Below are 10,278 nucleotides of genomic sequence, written 5' to 3' on the forward strand. Positions count from 1 at the left end.
AGTGGTTAAGGTGCTAAACTTCCACATAGTCAACTGTGGTTCAAGTCCCAGAACCAGCAGCTTGAAACTGACATCAGGATTGTGAGTACATACAGCCCAAAATCCTGAGAGGAGAATGGAGGAAAAGGGATTGCAGTGTGGGCATTCCCCCTGGGGATGATTTCTCACATTCTGTCTCTATGTCTTTCTGGTGAGCACACACACACACCCTATAGCAAAAATCTTTCTCTAAAAAAAAATCAAGAGAGAGACCAAAATTATCTGTTTATATTGTGTGTGTCTTTCATAAAGTATAAAGATAGACTTTTAAGAAGCTCCAACCAGACTTGATTAGATGGATTTTAACAGTTCATGCACAAAACACCCTCTGGGAAAAATCTAGATGCAGTTATTCTTCTATTGTTTCCATGAGAAAAAAGATAATTCATTTAACTTAAACTGTGAGATGGTTACACTCAAAGAAAATTACACTTCTACCAAAAAGTTAATGCGAATAGTGAGGTGGAAATAGAATGATTGCTAGATAGGTATAAATCTTCCACCTCTACATTAAATACACTTCTAATGTCTAATTGTGCCTCTTGTCCAGCTTCATTTATTTCTAAGGGAAATCCACTGTGGGGACACATTTAAAAGAGAGAGTCTGAGGTGTGGGGACATGCGCTGAGCAAACACCACATGCTCTTTTGGGGTTTGGCAGAACCTTGTAACTTGTCTTTCCCTGACCTTGGCTGCAGACAAAGCAAGGGTGGAAATTACTAGGGGCGTTCCAACAGACACATCTGATGGACTTCAAGAAACATCTTGACCCCAATTACTAAAGTCCAATCCCTGCCCTGCATCTGAAAGGTTCTTTAGACTTCTGGGTGTGGTGGTGCACTCCTTATGGAGAAGTTCTTTAGCTCCTTCCCCACACCTAACAGCTAGTTCTCTGCATTAGAAAGGAAGATGAGATTTACTCTAGAAGGGATTACTACCAAGGGATACACCTTGCCCCTGGTATGACTAATCCCTTATTGTCTGTAACCTGGCAACTAATCCATGAAGTGTCATGAAACATACATGTGTAATGTCTCCTTGTACTATAAATAAAGATGTCCAGTTTGTCTGGGCGGCACAAGTTGCTTGGGCTACCTAGGCTCAGGCTGCCTGTGTCCGTTTCCACTCTATCTTTAGTCCAGCAACATAGCCATTACACGAACTGCTGGTCCCAATCATTTTCTTAAATTAATTTACTGGGACCAGCAGATTGCATAATGGTTACATCGTTGGACTGACATGGTCAACCACAGTTTGAGTACTGGATCCGGTGACTTGAAACTCATGCCAGACACATGTACATGCATGCCCAAAATCCTGAGAACAGAGGAGAAGGGACTGCGGCACAGCCATTAACTCACAGGGGTGATTTCTCACTTTGGCAAGCACACGTGCCCTGTAGCAAAAATTTCTCAAAAAAAAAAAAAAAAAGCTAATTTATTTATTTCTCCTGAGAAAGAGAAAGGGAAAAAAACTCAACAGGGTCCTGATGGTGCAAAACCACATGCAGCCTTTATCCAGCCCGTGGACAATTATCTGTCCTATGTACTTAGAGAGTTCTCCAAACTTAAACCATGAACCTTCATGTGGACAACTTTATAAAACACTGTGTTTTGCGATTCCACCACTGTCTTTGCCCCAGTATGTCTTCTTTCATTCAGGTCCTCTGCCAATTCTTTTTCATTTTTTTCTTTTTAAAGAGATTTTTGTTGTAGGGCTTATGAGCTCACCAGAGAGAGAGAGAAGGCAAAAAATCACCACCCCCAGGGGATATGACCATGCCTCAATCCCTTCTATTCTCCTCTTGGGATTTTGGGTATGCACACACACGCCCCATGTGAATTTCAAGTCACCAGGTCAAGGATTCGAACAGCAATCGACCAGGAGGGAGTCCACTGTGGCCCTTTGCTAATTTTTAAATCAGGTTTTCTTTTCATTGCCAGAGGGTGCACTTGCCATAGAAAAAAAGTACTCTCCAATGTGGTGTGGTCATGCCACAATCCTTTCCCCTCCATTTCTCCATTCCATCATGATTTTGAGCATACACACATACACACACACACACTCCCAGGGTGTTTCTGTCAAGCCACTGTGGATGGGATTCAAACTACAGTTAGCATGTGAATGGATTCAATTTCCCATGCATAGCACAAAACCACTGTGCTACTGGGCTGGCCCAGGGTTGTTCTCTTATTATTGAGTTGCTTCAATCTCATATATTTTGGATATTAATCCTACGTAAAATGTGTGGTTACAAATATTTTCTCCTTTTTTTTTTGGAGAGGTTTTCACTATATGGTGCGTGCGCTTGCCAGACAGACAGAGACATAGAGACAGAAAGCGAGAAATCACCCCCCAGGGGGAATGGTCCCACTGCAATCCCTTCTCCATTCTCCTCTCGGGATCTTGGGCACGCACGCACACACGCCCGGCATGAGTTTTAAGTCACTGGGTCTGGGATGCGAATCGTGGTTGACTACGTGGGAGTCCAGCGACATAGCCATTATGCTAACTGCTGGTTCCCGTTAAATGAGTTTTTTTAAAAAAATAAAATCAGGTAATTTCATTAAGATGTTTCCCTAGATGAGATTAAGAACTATTTATATGCTTCTATTTCAAAAAATTAAAGACTTAAATAACAGTGGTATAAGAAATAAAGCTTGTTTTCTGCAACAGAATATCATAAGCCTGAAAGTTAAGAGCTTAATATACCACATACAGTATGGAAAGAAGGAGGGTGAAGGAATAGAGTCTGAGGAAGGACATTAAAGAGAAAAATAGAGGCACCAGCAGTTAGCATAATTGCTATGTCACTGAACTCCCACGTAGTCGACTGCAGTTCTCGTCCCAGACCCGGTGGCTTAAACTCATGCTGGGCGCGTGTGCAAGTGTACCCAGGATCCCGAGAGGAGAATGGAGGAGAAGGGATTGTGGCGTGGCCATCGCCCCCCAGGGGGTGATTTCTTGCTTTCTGTCTCTCTGTCTCTGTCTGTCTGGTGAGCGCACATGTCCTATAGCAAAAACCTCTAAAAAAACAAAAATAAAACTCCATAGAGGAATATGATCACTACTGTCATAAACAATTGGTTGACAAATGCCCAGAAACTTGTAAGACTTTGTTACTAGCTGTGAGCACCACAAGGGGTGATGAATTTGTCTACGTGTGTCCCTGCTGTATTCCCAATGTTAGGCACATAGTAGGAGCTCAACATAAATTCCTTGAGTCCATGGTTTATCTTTGCCTTTTCAACGTTCCGAGTATTATTATTAACTGAGCAGTCTCTGGCAAACTGCTCAATGCAGGAGAAGGGGCACATGAAGAAGGGAAGTACTATTCAATCCAACAGCCTATAGGAAATTATGCATACATACCATTAAAAGGCAAACCACAAACAATAGAAGCCTTATGCTCTGCTAATGTCTGTTAGCTTATGGCGGTCTGTCTCCAGGGTGGCACTCACTGTGCCCTTTAGACTGGAGAGTTTACAACCATTTTGATTGTGACATGACTGTTCTTTATTTGGGCTATATCCTCCTTTTCTCTTTCTGTGTCTCTGCTTCTCTCTGATGAATACATGTGCTCTCTAGCAAAGAAAAATGAAAATAAATAAAATGCATTTGTTCCCTTTTAGTTTTATTATGGTGTAATCAATATTCAATAAGCTGCACATGCTTAATGTACTTATTTGAATGAGCTTAGATATATACATATGTTTATACTATAATCACAAGTAGCAAGAAATCAAGCTTTGAGCCAACAGGTGGCATAGTGGTTAAGGTGCTAAACTTCCACATAGTCAACTGTGGTTCAAGTCCCAGAACCAGCAGCTTGAAACTGACATCAGGATTGTGAGTACATACAGCCCAAAATCCTGAGAGGAGAATGGAGGAAAAGGGATTGCAGTGTGGGCATTCCCCCTGGGGATGATTTCTCACATTCTGTCTCTATGTCTTTCTGGTGAGCACACACACACACCCTATAGCAAAAATCTTTCTCTAAAAAAAAATCAAGAGAGAGACCAAAATTATCTGTTTATATTGTGTGTGTCTTTCATAAAGTATAAAGATAGACTTTTAAGAAGCTCCAACCAGACTTGATTAGATGGATTTTAACAGTTCATGCACAAAACACCCTCTGGGAAAAATCTAGATGCAGTTATTCTTCTATTGTTTCCATGAGAAAAAAGATAATTCATTTAACTTAAACTGTGAGATGGTTACACTCAAAGAAAATTACACTTCTACCAAAAAGTTAATGCGAATAGTGAGGTGGAAATAGAATGATTGCTAGATAGGTATAAATCTTCCACCTCTACATTAAATACACTTCTAATGTCTAATTGTGCCTCTTGTCCAGCTTCATTTATTTCTAAGGGAAATCCACTGTGGGGACACATTTAAAAGAGAGAGTCTGAGGTGTGGGGACATGCGCTGAGCAAACACCACATGCTCTTTTGGGGTTTGGCAGAACCTTGTAACTTGTCTTTCCCTGACCTTGGCTGCAGACAAAGCAAGGGTGGAAATTACTAGGGGCGTTCCAACAGACACATCTGATGGACTTCAAGAAACATCTTGACCCCAATTACTAAAGTCCAATCCCTGCCCTGCATCTGAAAGGTTCTTTAGACTTCTGGGTGTGGTGGTGCACTCCTTATGGAGAAGTTCTTTAGCTCCTTCCCCACACCTAACAGCTAGTTCTCTGCATTAGAAAGGAAGATGAGATTTACTCTAGAAGGGATTACTACCAAGGGATACACCTTGCCCCTGGTATGACTAATCCCTTATTGTCTGTAACCTGGCAACTAATCCATGAAGTGTCATGAAACATACATGTGTAATGTCTCCTTGTACTATAAATAAAGATGTCCAGTTTGTCTGGGCGGCACAAGTTGCTTGGGCTACCTAGGCTCAGGCTGCCTGTGTCCGTTTCCACTCTATCTTTTTGTCTCATTTTTTCTGCTTCTTCCATAATAGCGCTAAGCCTGGGGGTGGACGCCGACAATCCACTTCATGGACACTGAGTATAACCTGTATCCAGATGAAAAAAATATGGCACAGTATTGTATATACAACTTTGGAAGATTTTCTGATAATAATTTAACTCATTTACTGCCAGTTAAAGTAGGAGACTTTGTCTGCAGGAGCACCCATGATCATCACTTGGTAATCAATGAAGAGATGATTAAATGGCCTGCTACCTTCAAAGAGGTACGGTGTTATTTCAATATTTACTTTATAAGAGGCATCTAAACAGAGTCCTGAAATCAAACAGTGCTATTGCTTTAACTCAGTATTAAATTCACATTTTAGATCTTGTCTTTATATGATGTGATTTTCCTTATACATAATCTAAACTATGAATATAACCAAAAAACTGGTTTATATTAATGAAACAAATGTGTTCTCAGAAATTCATCTTTAGGTGGTTTTCTCATTGTGTGAACATCATAAATTACACTTGCACAAACCTAGATGGCATTGCCTACTACACATAAAAACTATATGGTCTAGCCTATTACCTTATGTGATAACTGCCATATATTGACCTGAAAAGCTTAATAACTTGTGGACAGTCTTTATTATATTTAGATATACGGTAAACTCAAGTCAATTATGGATTAAGATACAGTTTACTTATTTGTAAATACCATTCTGATGTCCTCTTGTTATTTTTGCATACGTTTCTGTCTTAAAAATCTATTGTACCAAGCATCTCAAAGCATTGATCATAATATCAGGCCACTAGATTAGGCAGGTGACTTATTTAACAATCATGAAATATATATTGTGTTCTTAATATCTGAAAAACAGTGCCTCATGTAAACTCAGAAGCCTGGAAGTGAATTGCCTACAAACCATGGTTCATAACCCATTCTCATTATTAATCTGTTGGTCCATAAGTTTTAAATAGTTGACTTTTGATGATGAATCTACATATTACATCAGGTTTTTTAAAAATTTAGAATCTAAAAATTTCTAACCAACCAGATATGAGTGTATCTTACAAATATACTCAGGAATATGACTTCTCAGAATCTTTACCATGGAGACATGGTTTTGGATGAAGTGGTTAAATAAGAGAATAACCCAAAGGATATTTCAAGTCATTCATGAAATAAAGTAGTTTGGTACTTTGGTAATATTTGGTAAATAGTTTATAAATAGTAAAGCTAATTATAGTAGCTCTTATTTAGAAATCTAGTTACTATTGGCAGGTTGTATGGCTTACTGGTAAAGGTTGCCTGATACCAAATTTTTTTTTCCAGTCCTATATCTGTCTTTATTATCTGTGTGTATGAACTTAGGTAAGTTACTTAAATTTTTTGGACCTCCTTAGTTTACTTCCATGTTAAATGAAGAGAATAACAGGGTTATTGTGAGGACAAAGAATAGTGCCTGGAATATAGTAATAATTTTGCAAGTATTTGTTACTTATAAAATACTATTATAGTACTGTCAGTACTAGCACTAACATTGAAAATCAATAGTATTAATTGTAATCTATAGTATTACTATTAACAAACCTACCAATTTTAAGGTGAGAAATTTGTATTCAAGTTCCAGGTAGTACAATGAATAAGAAAAAATATGTTAAAAACAAAAAGATTGGGAATTAGGAAGTTAAACTACCACTATTATCAGATATAATCATCTACATTGACAATATAAAAACATTTACAGGCAAAATGTTAAATGTAATAAAAAGATTTTAGCACAAAAACTAAGTGAGTATAAAAATCAGTTGCATTTACATATACTTAAATAAATAATGGCCCCACATGTTATTAAATAGTTATGAGTTATTTGGGCAAGTAATTTTATCTCTCTGGCCTTCACACTTTGTCCTTCTGTAAACTAAGGTCCTTTTGTTCAGTTTTTGCTCTTGTGCTTTGCAGTTCTAATACATGTTGGATTGACAGATTTTGTGCCTTACCTCATCTTTTCAACAGGAAAATAAACTCGGGCATTTGCTAAATGAAAAGTGTTAGTTTATGTTATAGTTTTGATATACCCTTTCTTGTCACTGAACTTATAACCTACTAATATCAGAAATATTAATTATGCCCAATATTTTCTTAGATCATAAAAATTAACTAAGTATTGGGACTAGCAGTTAGCATAATGGCTATGTAGCTGGACTCCCATGTAGTGGACTGTGGTTCGAGTCCCAGACCCGGTGGCTTAAACTCACGCTAGGCATGTGTGCGTGCATGCCCAAGATCCCAAGAGGAGAATGTAGGAGAAGGGACTGTGGCATGGCCATCCTTCCTGGGGGGGGGGGGTTTGATTTCTCACTTTCTATCTCTCTGTCTCTGTCTTTCTAGTGAGCGCACACACCCTATAGCAAAAATCTCTAAAAAAAAATTAACTAAGTGTTGTCATTCATATGATAAAATATTTAGTGAATATATATCAAGAACATAAATACCATACAGAATTCATTAAGCTGCATAAAAGAGGTAGAAATGAAATAGTATTAGGGGAGGAAACTTCAGTTAACATTCACTGATTGATGACTCACGTGTATTTCCTTTTTATTTTTGACTTTAATAAAATTATAGTAAAGAAATAAATTCCTGATCACAAAATTTTGGTCCGAGATCTAGTAACTTGAGAAACATGCTGGGCCTGTGAATGTGCATTTCCAAAATTCCCAAAGGAGAGAGGTATAGAAAATGAACTTTAACATGACCTTTCTCCATGTGAGTTGCTTTCTCCTTTCCCTCTCTCTCTTTTGAATGCATGCATTCTCTAGCCAAATAAAAAAAGAAAGAAAAAATCTAGGTAATAGGAACTTGGTGGGATTTGGGAAAATAAATATTAAAACATAAATATTTCTCAAAGTTGAAGAGGAATGTAGACCTCATTTCAAGTCTGCTGATAATGTACATCATTATGACTAATGATTATTTATTGCCACTTAGTCTCCTAAATCTGTGTGTAGCCAGAGCTGTGGTTCTGGATTCCAGAAAATTCTCCAAAAAGGAAAACCTGTCTGCTGCTTTCTTTGTGTTTCCTGCAAAGAGCAAGACATTTCAAATCAAACAGGTATGAAATATAGAAGTACGCTATGATAACTCCACTTCTGATTTCTCAATGCTAGAAATGGAATATCAAGTACCATTTTTTTTTTTTTTGGAGAGGTTTTTTTCGCTATAGGGCACATGTGCTTGCCAGACAGACAGAGAGAGACATAGAGACAGAAAGCGAGAAATCACCCCCCAGAGGGGATGGTCATGCTGCAATCCCTTCTCTTCCATTCTCCTCTCGGGATCCTAGGCACCCCCACGTGCCCAGCGTGAGTTTTAAGCCACCGGGTCCGGGACGCGAACCGCGATCGACTACGTGGGAGTCCAGCGACATAGCCATTACGCTAACTGCTGGTTCCCAAGCACCATTGTTTTTAAAAAAATGGTTAATGAATTATGGTTGCAGGTGGAAATAAATGCAAAATTTAAAATTACATGTCATATTTCAGTAAATAATGACATTTATTCCACAAAAATATGTAGAAGCAATAATATTCTATTAGAAATCCAAATTTTTCAATTTAATCAATCCACTTTTAATATTTACATCGTAAATTTCCTGACGCTAGTATTGAAAAAATTAAAAGTACAGTAAAAGTCTTTTTACTAGGTGACATGTTATCTATAAAAAAATTAGTAAGGTAGTGACAAAAGTTAGAATATAGTAAACCAGGTAAAGTTTTTTTTTTTTCTGAATATAAATAAGAAAGTAATTTATTTCTAATTTGTGAAGTCAATATTATAACTCATGGGAATAAAAAGTTTATCATGAGGAAAACCCAGGGGAGATGAGATAAGAGATCTGGAATGAATCTAATCCTTGGTAACATCAAGGCACAAGAAGGGCCAATCAGTATTCTCATATGATAAGATTCGTTTTCAATGAGTGTGGTGGAATATGCAGCTGAAAGAATTCTCTCAATGTCATCAATGTAGACTCTTTAATGTGTACCTTGATATTACATTAGAGAGCTGTCTGTATACAAAATGACATAAAGATGGGCATTTCCTTCAACATAACAAAGAATTTGTGATACTGAAATATGATGTGTTTGCTTTCCCACCAGATGCAGAGCAGTGTATCCACTACCAACCTCAATAATATCCAAATAGTGAGAGGACACACTGTCTACCCAAGTCTGTGACATTCCTGGCTTTTGCTAATTATTTAGGGATGTCCATGGCCTGCATGGCTCTGTGTTTCTCTGTGGCCACAACTGCAGTTTTGGGGGTCTTTGTGAAGCTCCAACACACTGCTATAGTCAAGGCCAATAACCAGGCTCTCAGCTTCATCCTGCTTATTTCTCTCCTCTTGTGCTTCCTCTGCCCCTTACTCTACATTGGCTATCCTAACACAATCACCTGCATCCTCCAACAAGTCACATTTGGCCTTGTGTTCACTGTGACACTTTCTACTGTTTTGGCCAAAACCTTTACTGTGATTCTGGCATTCAAGGGCACCTACTGCTATCATGGGCTTCTAACACTGTCATTCCTACTTGCTCCCTGATCCAAGTGATTATTTGTGGAGTTTGGCTAGGAAAATCTCCTCCTTTCATTGATATAGACTTACACTCTGGTCCCAGATACATCATCATCATGTATAACAAGGGCTCCATCACTGCCTTCTAATGTGTCCTGGAATACCTGGGCTTCTTGGCCTTGGGGACTTTCACTGTGGCTTTCCTGGCCAGGAACCTTCCTGACACATTCAATAAAGCCAAATTCCTCACATTCAGCATTGTGTGGATCACCTTCCTTCTCTACCACAGCACCGAGGGAAAGCTCATGGTGGCTATGGAGGTCTTCTCCATCTTGGCCTCCAGTTTGGGGCTCCTAGGTTGCATCTTTGTTCCCAAGTGCTACATTATTCTGCTAAGACCTGGTGAAAACTGCTTGGAAGGTTTAAAAAACAGAGGCAAGAAGACAATATAAGGTGTTATTTTATAATTCTGTATTGCACCTTTAGGGATTTGAACAAAAAAAAAATCACATCACCATTATTTTTAGAGTTTTTTGCTATAGAGAACATGCACTCATCAGAGATACAAATAGAGAGAAAACAAGAAATTACACCCCCCCAGGGGAGTGGTCATATCATAATCCTTTCTTCTCTACTCTCCTCCTGGGATTCTGGGCACCTGTGCATACACTTCTGGCATTAGTTTCATGCCACTGGATTTGGGGCTCAAACCATTATCAGCCAGCA

At 38.6% G+C, this 10,278-nt stretch overlaps 1 pseudogene; it reads left to right on the plus strand.

Annotated features, from left to right (window-relative positions):
* Positions 1 to 9,579, plus strand: part of LOC102501743 (vomeronasal type-2 receptor 116-like) — a 39,682-nt pseudogene extending 30,103 nt beyond the window's left edge.
* The last annotated feature ends 699 nt before the right edge of the window (positions 9,580 to 10,278 follow it).

This window comes from Tupaia chinensis, unplaced genomic scaffold, assembly GCF_000334495.1.
Source record: "Tupaia chinensis unplaced genomic scaffold, TupChi_1.0 Scaffold000596_1, whole genome shotgun sequence".
Taxonomy (NCBI): Eukaryota; Metazoa; Chordata; class Mammalia; order Scandentia; family Tupaiidae; genus Tupaia; species Tupaia belangeri.